The sequence below is a fragment of the Anastrepha ludens genome, chromosome 2 (assembly GCF_028408465.1).
Source record: "Anastrepha ludens isolate Willacy chromosome 2, idAnaLude1.1, whole genome shotgun sequence".
Lineage (NCBI taxonomy): Eukaryota > Metazoa > Arthropoda > Insecta > Diptera > Tephritidae > Anastrepha > Anastrepha ludens.
This window is the reverse complement of record NC_071498.1, coordinates 55308420-55324262: the sequence shown is the minus strand read 5'-3', so window position 1 is coordinate 55324262 and position 15843 is coordinate 55308420.

Below are 15843 nucleotides of genomic sequence, written 5' to 3'. Positions count from 1 at the left end.
TTGCGTGACAAGTTCATGCGAATGCTGCAGTTTGTCGAAGGAAGATATATTTACAAGAAAAATAAATCAGAATAATTAAAACGTGTTATTCTCTAAAGTGAACAAAATGTAAAGAAATTGATTTACTGGCAAATGGTGCATACTTTCCAAGCCATTTTTTTATAAACCCCGACTAGCTGCACCAAGCGGCAATACCAGATGATTGATTAATATGCTGACAGGAGAGCCAGAATGAACTAAAATTCATTTATTTACGTATTCTCATAAAACTAAATGAATTTATTTACAGATTCTTATGAAAAAGAAATTATGAGAATGATAATCATTTCCACTAGAAGTCGCAGAATATTCACTACGAGGGCAAGCGCCGTGAATCTGCATTTATCCCCTACCACCACAAGTTTTTAATGAAACTTAAACCAAAAAATATGAACTCGATATTATTATTTTTTTCTCCGTAAACAACTTACGCTCGATTGCCCAAAATTAAAGGGATTACGGGCATATTTTAACATTTTGCCTTCTACTCGTAAACGCCTGTTTTCTTTGTCTTCCTCTTCTTCCAATAAAATTGCTGTTGCAATGGAATCCGTTTTAATTGTAAATATCACTGTCATATGTAATTATCTCTTTTGAAACAGTACTTTTTATGTCAATAATTATTTGACCATTCCCCAATAATAATGATATATCAGAGCTCATACACGAAGGAATCCTCGAGTAGAAACATATATAACAATAAAACTTGCTGGGATACATTTAGAGAAATAGTCATCCGTCTACTTGGCAATAAAATAAGCTTAAAGACCTTTGACGAAATCGGCAGTGCGATAGCCTATTTTATGAAATAATAATGAATACCACTGTAAAATCCACTCCACAAGAAACTATCTGTTTCTCGAGCTACAACATACTTGCACACATCCAAGAAAAAATTAAAAACCGCTTACGTAAACCCTGGCAAATAACAAAGCTGGCACTTGACAAAAGCAAGCTGAACGCAGCTACAAAGGAAATAAACCAAATACTATTCGACCATAAAAATAAGAAACTTAAGAGAAGCATCGAAAATCTTGTACCCGGTACAACGACAAACTATTTACTACGGAAAGCTACAAACAGTATCGAAAATAAAATTTTATACAAACCACCTATCAGAAAACTTGATGATAGCTGAACTAGAACAAATCTTGACAAAGCTGAACTTCTCGCAAAACACTTCATGAATAAAATAATACCTTGCCACCAATTCAGATTCAGGCAAAAATATTTCACCATTCAGCAAACTCACAGAGTTACAAACAAAATTCTTGAAGGCATCGATAAAAAACGAACGTGTGAAACAGTATATCTCGACGTAGCCAAAGCCATTGACACTGTATGGCATGCAGAACTCCTACAAAAACTCTTAACTTCTTTACCAACAGACTAGTATATACAAATTAATGAAAAGCTATATAACTGGAAGATAATTTTATGTAAAATTCGAAGATAAGTAATCTGAAATACTAAGAATGGAAGCAGGTGTACCGCAAGATAGTGTCCTTGGCTGCTTCTTTACCTTCTTTATACAGCTGATATCCCTACACCGGTAACGAAGAACTCTTTAGTCGCAACATTTACAGACGACACTGTCTTGTTAGCATCAGACAGAAATCCAAGGACGGTTGCTCGTAAACTTCAGGAATTACTTAACAACACCATTCAATGGTTCGCGAAATGTGGAATTAAAAAAATTCAAGATAAAACCGCCCACGTTTAGGACACACAAAGCGACCACTAGAAAATTCTAACAGGGAAATTCGATAACTTCCGTTAAAAGAGGAAACCGAGACGAGGAGACTTAAGCGCAAACGACCAATGACAACAGATATAAATGGTGTCAGACTTTTGTGAATAAGAATGAATAAGTATGCAATTGAATAACGAGTTAATTTTTTTAAATCTAGGTATACAGTGGTACTGGCTTCTAAATATAGGGTTGGCCATGTAAAATTTGCTTTTTGATTCGGCTATAAAAAAAAACTTATCAATATTTTTTCAAACCTTTATTTTATTTTGAAGATTGAACATTGTCATTTATGAATGAAAAATAATACAATATCTTTCAAATGACTGCCACGACTGGCTTTACAGTAGGCCATTCGATCAACCCAATTTTTAAGCACATTTTCGATTGTTTAGGCTCCAATTTCATGAATGGCAACTTCGATTTCGAGTTTTAAAGCATCAATCGTCTCTGGATGGTTCGCATAGCATTTGTCCTTAACGGCTCCCCACAAAAAATAGTCCAACGGGCTTAAATCACAGCTCCGAGGCGGCCAATTGATATCGAAATTCAAAAACGGTAGCCAAAAGTTCGAGTGTAACTGTGGCAGTGTGACAAGTTGCACCGTCCTGTTGAAACCAAATGTCGTCCATGTCATCCTCTTCAACAACAAAAACAAAATTCGTTGAGCATGTCACGGTAACGCTCCCCATTTACTGTAACCGCGGAAGAAGAAGAAGACTCACCACTTTGGAAATAGGTTTTCAATATTTCCCAATTTTATTCAAGCGTATAGCTTCCCATTTCGTAAATGTCAAACCTTTAAGTAAATTATGAACACATTTGACATGTCATTTCTGTTACCATTCTCAAAAAAATAGGTGGTTCAAAAAGCAAACGCTATATGGCCCACCCGTTACTATTGAAACCCAAAAAGAAAGAAAAACTGTAAATATTTTAAGTTTAAATAGAAACAATAAAGGGTTAAAAAAAAATTGTCAACGAAATATTGGATTTGAATTTGTTCTCTAACCTATGAACGCTAGGCGAATACGGTAACGGAATTCAATACAGGTTAAATATTGCTCTACGACATTGTTACAAGTGAGTCCATATACATGGAGGAGAAAATATGTATTCTAATGGGTACTAAAATGAATTATTTAGGTACGTCTTGGGGATACATATTCATCTATCGGGTGTTTTTTTTAGCTGCATGAGAACTACCGATATCCATAACTATGGGTGGGCAGTTGAGAATGGCAAACTGCGTTGAGGAAATGAGGAAGTAGCTGTCGTAACGGTGAATGACGAGCGCCATGCTGACTGAATGTTTTTTTCCAAAGTTAATCAGCTAAATATCGACGACATTTGGTTGGTGCAACTTGCCATACAGTGCGCCTAACCTACGATTTATTGCAGCTGTCAAGCCACCACTGACGACATACGGCCAGATTTAATGGAACAAGTAATCAAAGATTGTACCGATCGAATGGACCATATAACTCGTAGGCGTGGCGGACATACCCTATGATTTGAAAATACCGGCAATGTTTAAATAAAACAAAAAAAGTTAAATTTCACGCAAATTTATTTTATATCCTTCAAAATATGACCCGTCTGAAGCAACACATATGTGCCAACGTTTAACCCAGTTCTCCGTGCCCCCCTGGTAGGCCGACTCTTTGATCTCGTCTATCGACAGAAATCTCCTTCCATGAAGTGTTAACTTCAACTTGGGAAACAAAAATAAGTCGCACAGGGCCATATCAGGTGAATACGGTGCTTGCACGATGGTATTTACTTGGTGTTTGGTCAAATAATCCAGCACAATTTGGACTCTCGAATAAGCATCTCTCGAACACTTCAATAGGGATAAATAATATTCTTTATTGACTCTCTGGCGCGATGGAAGTACGAATAAATAATATTCTTTATTGACTGTCTGGCCCGATGGAAGGTATTCTGGTGCACTACGCCTTCGCAATCGAAGAAAACAGTTAACATCACCTTGACTTTTGAGCGGTTTTGGCGCGATTTTTTCGGTTTCCGCTCGTCTTTGAAGCGCCACTCAGACGATTGCTGCTTGATTTCTATATCAAACTCATATACCTATGTCTCGTCGCCAGTAATTACCCGTTTCATGAAGGTTGGATCACTTTGAGTTTTAGAAATCATCTCCTCAGCAACTGTCTTTCGGTGGTGTTTTTGCACGAAATTCAGCTCCTTCGGAACGAGCCTCGCTGTAACGCGTCCCATACATCAAAACATCAACCACAATGTATTGTGCCGTTCCATATGAAATGCCAAGTTCACTAGAAATCTCTCTTAAACTGGTATGACGATTTTCAAGCACGATTTCTTTCACTTTCTTCACGTTTTCATTGGTGTTTGACGTCGATGGGCGTCCGGAACGAGGCAAATCTTCTACCACTGTATGACATCTTTAAAACTTAAACTTTATACCACTTCTATGCTCTTGTTCTTGATAGAGCAGATTCGCCAAATGCTTTTAGCAATAATTTCAGTGCATCGGAACACGAAATTTCGTTCGCAACACACAATTTCAAACAAACTCTTTGGTCAACAAAATTATCCATGGTAAAATTCGACAAATTGAAAAAAGCTGACTGATGTAAAAAAACGCCAGGCAGACACTAATGATCCGATGGCCCTAAAAAAGGACAGATGTATGTTTTACAGTCCTACCAACATAAGAAAAAAGTATCGACCGGTTCCCAAGTGCGTGGTTCGTTTAAATTATATATTCCCGGTACTTTCTGGTCACAGGGTATGCCAGCTATTATATTAAAAAAATAAATGCCATGAAATTATCTAGCAGATTGTAATAAGAGAAAATTCATTCCAAAAATATTCCAATATTATCTTTTTAAGCTCTCGAGCTCTTAAAAACAATCGATACTTAGAAATAAAGAAAATTAAGAATAACTTGGAACAATTCAATGATTATTTACGAATACGCAACAGACGGCACGATGAATTGGGGTCCATATTAAGGTTTCTCTCGAAAGTGGAATTAAATAGCATTCGCTAAATTTTTGAAGGCACACAATAAATCTCTGAGTTGCAGTGCTCTACGCCCAGCAATAATTAATTAATACTTATAATGTTCTCCGAAAATATTTCATTTCCGTCAGGCAAACATTGTGAACGAGTTGAAGTAAAAAAAAAAAACAAAAAATAATAAAATAAAAACGTCATAAACTTCATGTGCTTACCACTTCCGCATACGCAATAAATGTCACACTTTTCTTTTTTCCAAAACTAAAATTATCGCTCCAGCGTCCACGCTTTAAGTCTATTGAGACCATAAAACAAAAATAGCTGACAGCCTGAAGGCAATACGGGAAGTTGATACAAAAAAAATATTTCAATAGATGGGAAAAATCTTGGAAAATATGTATTGAATTTAAAGAGGAGTATTTTGAAAGCAATAAAACAAATTCTGATAGTTGAATGAAAAATGTGTGTTTTATTGTGTTACATACAGACATACGAAAGTATTCATATTGGGCGAAAATTTTAAACTCTGACCGAAAGGCAGTTTAGATTACTATTGTGGGTTGTTTTTTTTTTTTAATTTTCATTATATATGTATTAACGCATAGCAAACAACATATAAATCTAATAATAAAATATTAGTTGAAGGAAAAGAAACACATTAGTTTCTCGGTAGATAGTTGAAGTAAAGTATCGATCGTCGATTTCGTTCAGACACTTATGATGTTAAAAATGCAACTCGCACAGGAAAGCCCGTCGTCGAAAATGTCGATAAAATCACAGAAATAATCGAAGTTGACGGACATGTTAGTAGTCGTAGCATCGCCCGGGAGCTAAAGATCGACCATAAAATAGTTTAAAATCAGTTGTGCAAAGCTGGATTCAAAAAGATGCTCGATGTTTGGATGCCCCACCAATCAACACCATAAAACATGATGGATCGAATTTCCATCAGCGAAGCCTGCGGAATGAAATCGGTTGATTTCTTATGCGGATGGTGACTGGGGAGGAGAATTAGAGAATAAAAGAATTGGACAATATTGTGTGAAAACGATCGTAGTCAAAGGGGGATGAAGCAGCTCAACGGTGACCAAACCAGGGCTAATGGCCGGAAAAGTTCTATTTGGTGGCAATTGAAAGAGATTATTTCTTATGAGTTGCTTTGGTATGGCCAAACACTAAATTCAGATCTCTATTGTTAACAATTCGACCGTTTGAAGCTAGCGAATGACCAGAAATGGCCATAATTGGCCAAGAAAATAGGTGTTGTGTTCCACCAATACAACGTAAAGCCACATACGTGTGTAGTGACTCGCCAAAAACTCCGAGAGCTTGGTTGGGAATTTCTAATTCCTCCACCTTGCACCAAGCGATTACCATCTTTTTCTCTCAATGCAAAACTTCCTGAGTGATAAAATATTATTATCAAGAGCAAATTTGAAAACCGATTAGTTGAGTTTTTGCAAATAAGGATCACGACTTCTATGAGAAAGGCTACTTCTAAAACGGCCACAAATTATACAACACAACGGTGAATATTTAACCCAAATCAGACAATTTGAAACATATTTTAAACTTTTGAATTTTACGCAAAAATAATGGTTTTCTTTTTCTAGTCCTCTGTGTATTTGAAAAATGCATGATCCCTTGAACGTATATTTAAAAAAGAAGTGGACGTACAAGCAAGATCTGGCTGATCTGATGATCCCTCATATTATAGATGCCACAAGGATCTGTAGTGTTACCAGTGTTGTTGGAGTTGTGTTAAACATAGTTCGTGATACATATTTTAACGAGTTTTAATAAACAATTTCAAGTTTTTCAGGAATATCCTTCAGAGATGAAAAGTATACCAAACCCAGACAGTTCTTACCTGTTCTGCTAAGAGCAAGACAGTAGCAAAAGAGGTGTTCTAACGTATAAGCAAAAAAAAAATTATTTTTTAAGTATTTAAGCAGCCTCGGTGGTTAAGCGTAAGTGCACTAACCTCCCATCCCAGAGGTTGTGGGCTCGAGTCCCACGTAAAGCACGGTCCTCGCACTTTTCCAAATTTACCTACTTTCCCTGTTTCTAAAACCAAAAACAAAAAAAAAGTCCTCCAATTTCATTCTTCAACCCCAAAAACTTATCCTTTCCTTTGTGGTTGCTAAAACAAGCAAAAAAAAAAACAAAGAAAAACATACAGTTACACATTGCATCAGTGGCGTCAGCAAGAGGAAGCGAGCGACCGCGGTAATAGCGAAGACACACGAAATTTAGCGAAGTCCTCAACCATCTGTGCGATCCTTCTGCCAGAAAAATGTGAGACACAGATGGCGCTCCAAGCAGTAAGAAGAAGTCTTAAGCAACTACAGGTGGGCATTCCCACTACTTAGGACTGGTAGCGGCAAGCTAATCACCTACCCTGTTAGAAATAAAAACAGATTAAACAAAGTCTTGTCGAGGCCCTATACTCCCCCGAGGAGTATCCAAGGGGAAAAAAATGTAATATCTCGAAAGCGCGTAATTTCTAGGCATTATGCCATGTAACCAAATTAAGAAGAAATCACCTAAATAATAATTTCCCTAAGCTACTAAGATGGCTTTACAAATAACACTGTATATTTGCCATGACAATTTGGAAATTACCTGACTGCAGGCAAGGCTGATGACATCATGAATTGCCTTCATTTTTCTGAGTTCTAATAGGTGTGAAATAGTAAAATACAAAGTCTGCGCTGCATTTGTGTCTCTGATAATACGCTATATAATTTAAAAACTATTTTCGGATTCATTTTTTTTTCTGTACCAAATTTATCAACGTTTACATATATGAGTGTAATTATAAGATACAACAATTAAAGGTATCAATTACATAATTAATTTTTTTTTTTCATTTCCTTTTAATTCACCAGGTTATGACCTTACGTGTTAACATGGATTGACTCGTGAAAAATTACTTATTCGTGCCGTCTGCGCTTTCGGTAGTCAATAATATTTGTATTTAATTATGCATGCTAATGAAGCGAACAATTTTATTTACTAATACACAATCTTATATATAATATATACCTATGAGAGGTACACCTCTTGCCCAAACAAACTTGATGCTTTATTAAATTCAATTCTCTTACAGCCTCGCTGCCGGCATTTATGTCTTGGCGCCTCGTACCCCTTGGCGATGCTAAGATTAATGCTCATACTAATTGTTCCAGCTAATTAATGTATGGCTACAGCGTCACCACTCGCCTAGCTGCTGGTTCAACCAGTCAATTGTTGCTGCATTTCATTTGTTTGCTTCGGCTTTTGCTTGATACTCACCTTAATCCGGTTATTAAACTTTTGTACTTGATTTACTGAAGCGAGCGGCGAAAAAAAGTATGGCCAGCTAGTAGCTGCTGAAAGGTGTGTGGTAAGGTGTTGCTACAGTTAACTTCTTGCATTGTTGGTTTTTATACTTACATATACACGAGTTTATATTTGACATAATTTTATTTTTCAGTTGGCTTACTTCGCCGATCAACGGGTGTCTTTTTATACTAGAATTATTTTTTCAAATTAAAAAAAATATAAGTTATTTGCTACTCAGTATTTTTCTATCATTAGTTCTAAATTTCACGACACTTAGAACCGTTTTCTTAAGCTCCTCTTAAAATTTATTTGCTCTTTAATCTAGCTGTTATTTCATCGCTTGTCTATTAGCGGAGTCAGCCAGCTGTATACAAAATAGCTGACTGAAAAGTTTATGAAAAAACAAATTGAATCTCTGGGGTTTCAAAATTTAACCAACATTCAGACCCAGAAACCAGACTATATATTTCCGAAGGTTTATGATGCGCTGAATCCAAATCTGGCCTCATTCTATGTTATCTCAATCGATTTTCAGGTGTAGGAAAATTTAGAAACATGAAAATTTCAAAAAGCGATATCTCAGCGAAAAAAAAGAATATTTGACCAAACTCAATGCCATTTGAAAAAAGAAGGCTTGTATTTAAAGATGCCATCCTTTAATTTTGGTGAAAGAAAACATCTGCAAGGCTACATAACCTCAAATATGGGCAAAAACGGTGTTTTTTGCACTTTTAGGTTAGGATGTCTCGAAAGCCAGATCTGATAGAGCAATTTTGAGGCCAGATTTCGATTAATCGCATCAAAATCCTTCGAAAATACAATATATAGTCCGGTTTCTGGGTCTGAGATGCTGTCGGCCTGTGTAATTTTTTCCTTTTGTGCCGCAAAATAGTTTGCGCATCTCATTTTATATGGAATGCAGAGACTTTATACAAAATTCATATCTGATATCATCCAAAACTAACTTAAATATTTATAAATCTTATTTTTAAATCTTGCTTCATAACAGTTATCAAATGAGAGATAATTCTTCCGCGGCCTAAAATTGTTATTGGCCACGTTTATTTTTTACATTGCCTGATAGCCAATATATACGAAAATTTTGTTTTTCCTTAGCATTTAATTTTTCTGTGCACGTGGCGCGATAACTGCTAACGCGATTTGGCCGAGTTTAACAAAGTGCGCCAGTGGTTGCTTTCTCGTGCTAACCGGCGCCAGTTGGACACACCAAGTGAAGCCAAGTCCTTCTCCACCTGATCTTTCCAACGCAGAGGAGGCCTCCCTCTTCCTCTGCTACCACCAGCTGGTACCGCATCGAATACTTTCAGAGCCGGAGCGTTTGTATCCATTCGGACGACATGACCCAGCCAACGTAGCCGCTGGATCTTTATTCTTTGCACTATGTCTATGTCGTCGTAAAGCTCGTTTTTACCAGCTGGGCAATGAAATATCAGAGCACATCCTTTGCGAACATGCAGCTCTCGCAAAACGAAGACTCACTCACCTTGGTTATGTGACTATTGATCCATTAGTAATAGGGAAGAAAAGGCTCTGGGAAAGTCTCAAACTCATTGGAATCCTTCAATTATGCGGTCGCGGCTGTGCATAGTGCCCTATGGTCCAATAAAGTCATAATTCTAATAAAATGTGCACCCATTTTTACGCCTGGGTGCGGCAGGTTATGTAAGCCAGTAGTATAAACCCTAGTTGAAAAGAATCAATGGATCGCTAGAAGGCCGATTTTGTATCACTTTAAGAGTAAATTTAGTTTGCTATCTCTATTATGTTGCTACCAATGTGTCAGACCAGAGTTTCGGAGTCCTGAATCGTAGCTGGTTCGTCCGCTTAAAAGGGTATTCTAGTGTGGAAGCATGAATTTGAGGTGTTTTTTCAGGTGCTATAAATAAAAAATAAAAAATATTTTTACTATCCATTTTTTAATAAGATATTTATTAATGTTTTAAAAATACATAAAAAAATTTAAATAAAAAAAATAAAAAAAAGAACGAAAAACTCAAAACGTTATAAATTGTAAGTGGGGGGTTAACAAAAAATGGCGACGATTGCAAGCGTTCTAATAATTTGAAACAAAGAAATAAAAAAGATTATTAGTCTTGATGAATGCTGCTATTGTACTTACTACAAAAAAGTTAAAAAAAAATTATTTTGGCCAAATTACGGCTACCCGAAAAAATGATAAACTTATTTACAACTTTTTGTTACTTTTCGAAATTTTTTAAAAATAGTAAAAATTTTTATTTTGTGTATAATAATAATAAGTACGATAGATATACATATATATTGAGAAGGCTCACCCCAAATTTCAAGTAAATCGGTTAAGTAGAACCTGAGAAATCAAGATAAACATTTTGAAGGTTATAGTTTCGAGAAAAACGCACTTAAAGTTTTGGGTGCAATTACGCCTTGTGGCGTTCCAGCCGTGCCAGTTTAGAAGTCTTGGCACTAAAATAGCTATATCTCTGGAAATATTTAAAATTTTAACAAATCCTTTTAAGCACATATTCTTGAAAGGTTAAGCTTTGCGAATATCAAAAAAAAAAACGATTTTTTCCAATTTCTACACTAGAATACCCCCTTAAACTAGTGATTTGGCGCTGTCAACTGCAGGTTGTACTCAAAAAGAATTCTAACTACATAACCTATGCAAGAATTAAAAGTTGCTTCTAGAAAAACGGAAATATCTCTTCGTTTTGTAGGCTATAGCTTTTTGGTCAAAAATTTAATTTAGAACATTTTTTTAGAAACTTAACTTTTTAAGGACTTAGTGCCGTATTCCATTCACTAGCCTCACTTCATCTTTCCATATCAGCGTCATCTGATGATGCCATTTTTCCATAAATACCGCGCTTCCATTTTTCAAGAGCTCGTCTTCTCCTGGAGGTTTAAAGTTTTTTATTTGGTTTACCCCATCTTCTATCTTAGTTAATGTTGAGGGGTTCTGATCTTCTTCTATCATGCACGGACAACGACTGTCCACATGCGAACCGACTTCATTTTCAGGTGTAACTGTTTCTCCGGCATTGAGCAGCTCCTTAAAGTGCTCCACCCATGTATCCATTATTTTTTGTGAGTGTAAGTATTTCAACCTTCTTATTTTCTGTATATGTGGACGCGGTGTGGAAAACCTCTCTTTGCTATAAATTTGCGAGTTTCTTTTGTTCCAAAATTATCACAAATAGTTTGTAGGTTTTTCTTTTCATTGCAATTGTTAGTGATGCAGCAGACGTGAGTGAGTTTTTCAGAATCATCCACCCTTTCTCTATGTTGTTGGATACCTTATTTTTGTTTATTATTTTCTCGATTTCCTCTTATAATACTAATTTAGTATTGGTATCCTTTTGATTATCAGTATTCCATTTCTTCCTTTTCAAACCTCTGGGTTTTGCCACGTTTGAGAGTTTCTGGCGAAAGTTAGCTTTTACCAAGAAGTGGTCGCTGTCGTAATTTCAATGCTTGCACAAAGAATCGTCACGGTGCGAGCAAAGGAAGCTCTGCTGTTATCATACGGGTTAATAGAGGCCGCGCCTAATGCGGTGTGCGGTCTCCATTGCTCTGGTGCGTGGTGATTGATCCTCTACTCACCACCTTAAATGATGCGGGAGTCTATGCACAAGCATATGCGGACGACATTGCCTGTTTGTTAACAGGTCCTCGCTTGTGAATATCTGTAGAAAAGTGCAGAAAACTCCGGATATGACTGCCATTTGGTGCTGTGCGAATGAGCTATCGGCAAACCCTACCAAGACTAGTATTGCCCCTTCAACAGAAGGAGGAAGCTTGATGGACACATTCTGCTTAAGTTAAAAGGAGTCACAATCCAGCTATCCAAAGAAATCAAATATCTTGCAGTAATCCTCGATAGTAAACTCCTTTGGGAGTCACACGTTGAAACAAAGACATCCAAAGCACTAACAGCCTTCTGGTTTATAACCAATGAATTAGTGGTCTGGATGAGTAGACTCTCTCTGGTGTTAGTCAGGAAGACTTTATCGAGACTACCACGCATTGTGGCTTCTGTTGTACCTGAGCTTTTCAAGCTATTTCAGGCCCGGCATTAGATGCTCTGATTGGTTTACCACCACTTGATGTTTTCATACAAGGAGAGACCTCGAAGGCTCTCTGCAGGCTGAAACACAATGGAAATTGGTACGGCCCCTGTCCGGCATTGGACAACAGGGAAGGCTTGGACTTCGATCCAACGATTCTCTCCATGCCATCAGGAGTCATACTTGAAAAGATATACAGTGTGGTCCTGCCAGAGGTTCATTTGTGGTCAAACTATGAAAATGAGCCCGGCAAACATTGTTTCGCATTTTTACTGATAGTTGCAGAACCGAGCGCGGGTCCTACTTTGGTGTCTACGTGGAATCAAGCAAGGCAAAACTATAATTTGCTCTTGAAATGTACGCACCTCTATTTCAAGCGGAGGTGTATGCTGCTCAAGAAGCAACTAGCTTTGTTGTGGAAACAGATGGAGAGGCAGGAATATATGTGTGTCTGCAGCAACTGCAAAACTGCAAAAAACTCATGACCTTAGGCAACCCTCCAACCACTTCAAGGGTAGTTGAGTCCTGTAAATCTCGGTTGAATTATGTCGGTAGACATAATATCCGGATGCTAACATGGGTCTCGGGACACGTAAGTATCGCGGGGAATGAGATCTCTGACTCTTTAGCTAGGATGGGCTTTGAGGCCAACTTCTTTGGCACGGAGCCCGTTGTGTCACTTCCCGCTGCAGCCAACAAAGCCACGGTTAGCACATGGGTTACTTCAACCCAAAAGCGAGTTTGGTAGAGAACCCGAGTGCAGTACAATGGACTTAATGTTGTCTGAGTGCTGTACTTGCTAGTTTGTCCCTACAAATTACAACAACAAAAATATACAGTTAGTAACATAAATAAGTATACCTATACTTTATACGATTTTTACATCTGACATACCCGAAACCGAAAATGTCCTAATGGCTACATACGCTGATGACACCGCTATACCAGCTTCAAGTCCGTCCCCAATTGATGCAACCAATCTAGTTCAGATGGAACTAAACGAGATACAGACGTGGCTGGACCGATGGAAATTAAAAGTTAACACAAACAAATCTGTGCATGTTTTGTTTTCATTGAGACGGAAAGAATGCCCTTCACTCTATCTAAATGGTAATATAATTCCCAAACATGATACGGTCAAATACCTTGGCATACATTTGGACAAACGGCTAACCTGGAAATGCCATATTCAAGCAAAAAAAACCCAGTTAAAGATAAAAACAAACAAACTTTACTGGCTACTAGGACCAAAATCAACACTTAATCTAAATAACAAAATATTAATATATAAGGCTATACTAAAGCCAGTATGGACCTACGCAGTACAACTGTGGGGAACTGCTTGCAATTCTAACATAGAAATTCTGCAAAGATATCAGTCAAAAACTTTAAGGCTTATCACAAGTGCACCCTGGTTCGTCACAAATAAAGCCATACATACTGATCTAAAAATTCCCTTTATAAAAGATGAATTTAAAAAAATTACCACAAAATATTTACAGAGATTAAGTTATCACGATAACCCGCTAGCAATTGCATTACTTGATGAAACTAATGAAATTAATAGACTTAAAAGACATCATGTATTAGACATTCCATTCAGAACCTAATAGATAAATCTAATATTAAAATGTATTAAAATCTAACACATAAGTCTGAATATAAGTGTACATTAATCGTAGTATACATATATATCATTATTGACCTCAATGAAGCTCAATAATATAAGTCAAATTGTTAATAGTTAGATAATTTGCTTATTATTTTAAAAATAGATTGCAAATAAACGACAAAAAAAAAAAATTTATGGAATTGTTTGAGCTAACGCTTTCCTTAATATGTACTTAAAATATTTTACATATGGTAATTGTGTACTGGGATACGCTTTAGCTGTAAATTTTAGGTACCGTTATCCATGCTTTGCTTTGTCTTTGATGTCAGCCAATTTATGTCACAAAAGTTAGTATACAGCAAACGATTGTTCAGTTAGTATACGCATTGATTAAAAAGGTTATAACTATTAAAACGAAAAAATTAAAGTGAGTATAAAAACTTATGGAAGTACGTTTTGTATTAATTTTTGCGACACTTTTAGTAATGGCACCAAAAGGAAAAGAGCTTTCTGATGGTTTAAAGAATTATAAAATATCACAAGGAACATAAATCATTGGGAGAAATTGGTCGTTTGATAGATAGGAGTTTTGCTACAGTTCAGAAGATTGTGAATAAATATAAAAGTCCGGGAAGCACCACTAATAAAGAGCGTTGTGGGCGTCCGCCGCTCTTAAGTCCCAGAGAAAAAAGCTTAGCAAATTGAAATCTGAAGTTGAAAATGAGCCTGAAAAGCAATTTAGCACCCAAACTATTGGCTGGGGTTTGCATAGTGCTAGTTATCATGGGAGCAATGTTAGGAAAAAGCCCTTCGGGAGTAGTGTCAATCGGAGTAAACGGATTTCATTCGCAAAAGATCATGAAAAATATGACCAAACGGTTTGGAACCAAATCATGCTTTCTGATGAGTGTAAGTTCAGTATCTGTGGATCTGATGGCCGTGAAAAAGTTTGGAGAAAAGGTAACGTGGGATTGGATCCAAACAATATGACCGGCACTATGAAGCATGGAGGGGGATCTGTGATGGTTTGGGGATGTATGGCTGCAAACAGGGTTGGAAACTTGGTATTTATCGAGAATATAATATAAATAACTATAAATATTTTGAAAAATAATTTAAAAGAAAGCGCTACGAAATTAGGCCTTGGAGGAACGTTTATCTTCCAGCAGGATAATGACCCGAAGCACACATCCAACATTGTAGAGAGTAGCTGTTATATAATGTGTGAAAACAGCTGAAAACACCGCCACAGTACCCGGACACCAACCCAATCGAACATTTATGGGAACATTTAAAGCGGCAAATACGTAAACATCCGATTAGAAATAAGGAACAACTGAAAAACGTCCTTCAAGAGGAATGGAATAAAATACCACCAGCTGTAACTGAAAACTTGGTGAAATCAATGCCATCACGACTGAAAGCGATTGTGAAGTCTAATGGTTATCCTACCAAATACCAGGATTTGATTTTAATTATGTTTTTGATTTCACAAATTAATAATATGATGAACTGTATAGTTACTTTTGGGACATGCATTTTTATAAAGTTTAATATAATTTGTTCCTTTTTAAAATTTTGTCATTACTTGGATTAAATATGATTTTTGTATTTCATTCATGTAAATAAAACACAATTTTGTTATAACTTAGGTTGTTTGAAGGAATCGATTGGGGGAAAATTGAAAACGTGTCCGGTGTATACTTACTTCTGTTACTAACTGTATGTGTTCTCAAGATTTACATAAACCAACGAAAGATGTAGGCACTGCAAAGGACGGGATTTACAGTCGTGGCAAAAATTGGAACAGTCCCCACACGCAAACATACTCGTCTAAAGTTGTTAGTATAGTATACTGAAGAGGCACATCCAAATAAGTGTTTAAATTTACATCCGATTTGAGAGCAATTCCTTATAAAAACTTATCCATTAAAAAAACACCCATTACATTTTATTTGAAATATTTCAAATTTGCCAAAACTAATTTTCCATTACTCCCATCGCTTTGATTTACCATCCACACTATCGTCAACAAACAATCTAAA